We start from the raw sequence: 2,500 nt of genomic DNA, 5'->3' as shown, positions 1-2,500 counted from the left end.
GCCTAAACCTGCTCTGTAATTGTTATACGACTCGTTCAATTAGTGTAGTGTTGCCCACCCGCAACCCTCGCAATATAGTTCGCTACTCGCACTGCCCGCTCCCCTGTGTATCGCTTCATGTTAAACACCTTGCAAGTCTTGCTGACTTTCCACATGCTCCTGCTGTACACTGTAATGTGGATGGCAGCAGGACGTACATGCCGCGCCCCCCCCCCCCCCACACCTCCCCACGTCCCCACCTTGCCCCCTGCCTTCGCAAGCTGGTTGGTGAGAAGTTTGCATGTTCAATGCCCTTCGCATGCGACGTACTCAGGCTACGTTGTGGTGCGGCCTGTGTCAACTGTCCGCTGATGTCGTACGCGTAAACCACAATCTGTACTGCACATTCGTCCTTATGTACTGAATGATACATCGTGGCACATGTGTGACCGTACAACGACTGCGCCCAAAAACGGCGGACCATACAGTGCAAATATTGTGCACGCAGCTACGTGTCGTCTCCCTATGACAGCTGGATTGCAGTGTGGTACGCCATAGAGACGTGTGGGAGGAACGGACGCCGTGGATGGCGATCAGCATGAGCTGTCTGTTGATGTATTCGGACCTAGTCGTCTCTCCTCACACACCGTGATAGCATGGTGCACCGCGTTCCATATCTGCGACATGCTACAGAGGCCGGTTGACAGTCGTTCGAGCAATGGACATCGCATACGTACGGGGGCCACCTTCCACGTATTGTCTAGGCGTGCACATTTTGTTGCGTGTATGTGGGCAGACGTAGTGTGGTGTGACACCTGACACAGGCATGCAATAATCGTGGAAGTTGCAAATGGCGATGGACGCATACGTTTTCTGGTGAAGTTACGCAAATGAACAAATGGTAACCCGTTGTGGTGCGGTTGTTCTCGCTAGGGGTGAATCGGTGATGGCGACGGTAGGTTGAGGTACTAACCGGTTGTTCCAGCGATACCCACCATGCCGACGAAACTGAACGGCATCTGGGTGTGAAGCGATACGCGGCGGTGGCTGGGTGGGACCGTCCCCGGCCGGTGAGGGGGCGCCTCCCGGCGTGCTGGCCGCGCGGTGCGTGGGCGCACGCGCTACAGCCGGCTGGTGGGGGCGGCCAGTGGCAGGCGCGCCGGCCGACGGACGCGGCAGGCGTCGCAGCTGCGCGCCGGCGCACCCTGCGCGCGGCGCCGTGCGGCCAAAGTAGGTCCTCGCGGGCCCGGTGCGAAGCGCGGTGGACATCTTCAGTGTGCTGGTCCGATTGAGGACTGTGTGCGTTGAGGATGCGCCGCCGCCCGGCGCTCGGCGCCGCGACGCCGTCTGCTGCTCGGTCGCCCCAGCGGTTCTCGCTGGTGGTTTGTATCGCAGCTGTGCGGATGTGTTGGCGCGTGCGCTGTGCTGGGAGAGTTCGCTTCGGCACCCAAGTGGGGCTTTTGTCCTTCTGTGGCGCTGGCGTTGGAGCTGCCGGTCACCGTAGGTGGCGCGTGTTGTCTCCCGCCGGCAATGCCACGACAGCACGCTCCCGGGCCTCTGTCGGCAGCGGCAAGCTCAGTTGGGAGCACGGGTGGTCGCACCGAAAGCGTCTACTCGCCTAACTCCGGGCGATTGCGCCTCTCTCGAACCCGACCAAGTACTTGGGACGGCGCTGCGCGCCGCCGGGACCTGAGAGGGTTTCGAGGTGTATTGTGCAGGGGAGCTCAGCCTCCTCCTGTTTGCAGAATGATTGAGCGGACGCTTGCGTGTTCGCGCGGGCCCCCGGGACACACTCCCGGGCGGCCGGCTGCTCAGCTCTAGTTGACGCAGCTCCCTGGTTGATCCTGCCAGTAGTCATATGCTTGTCTCAAAGATTAAGCCATGCATGTCTCAGTACAAGCCGCATTAAGGTGAAACCGCGAATGGCTCATTAAATCAGTTATGGTTCCTTAGATCGTACCCACGTTACTTGGATAACTGTGGTAATTCTAGAGCTAATACATGCAAACAGAGTCCCGACCAGAGATGGAAGGGACGCTTTTATTAGATCAAAACCAATCGGTCGGCTCGTCCGGTCCGTTTGCCTTGGTGACTCTGAATAACTTTGGGCTGATCGCACGGTCCTCGTACCGGCGACGCATCTTTCAAATGTCTGCCTTATCAACTGTCGATGGTAGGTTCTGCGCCTACCATGGTTGTAACGGGTAACGGGGAATCAGGGTTCGATTCCGGAGAGGGAGCCTGAGAAACGGCTACCACATCCAAGGAAGGCAGCAGGCGCGCAAATTACCCACTCCCGGCACGGGGAGGTAGTGACGAAAAATAACGATACGGGACTCATCCGAGGCCCCGTAATCGGAATGAGTACACTTTAAATCCTTTAACGAGTATCTATTGGAGGGCAAGTCTGGTGCCAGCAGCCGCGGTAATTCCAGCTCCAATAGCGTATATTAAAGTTGTTGCGGTTAAAAAGCTCGTAGTTGGATTTGTGTCCCACGCTGTTGGTTCACCGCCCGTCGGT

At 58.0% G+C, this 2,500-nt stretch overlaps 1 non-coding gene across 1 annotated transcript in view; it reads left to right on the top strand.

Annotated features, from left to right (window-relative positions):
* Window positions 1-1,810: 1,810 nt before the first annotated feature.
* Window positions 1,811-2,500, top strand: part of LOC124774150 — a 1,909-nt gene continuing 1,219 nt past the window's right edge. Inside the window, exon 1 of the ribosomal RNA XR_007015143.1 lies at window positions 1,811-2,500. This exon is cut by the window's right edge and continues 1,219 nt beyond it. This is a non-coding gene — a ribosomal RNA (small subunit ribosomal RNA).

This window comes from Schistocerca piceifrons, unplaced genomic scaffold, assembly GCF_021461385.2.
Source record: "Schistocerca piceifrons isolate TAMUIC-IGC-003096 unplaced genomic scaffold, iqSchPice1.1 HiC_scaffold_961, whole genome shotgun sequence".
Lineage (NCBI taxonomy): Eukaryota > Metazoa > Arthropoda > Insecta > Orthoptera > Acrididae > Schistocerca > Schistocerca piceifrons.
The sequence above is the reverse complement of the archived record's forward strand: the minus strand, read 5'-3'. Positions and strand labels throughout refer to the sequence as shown.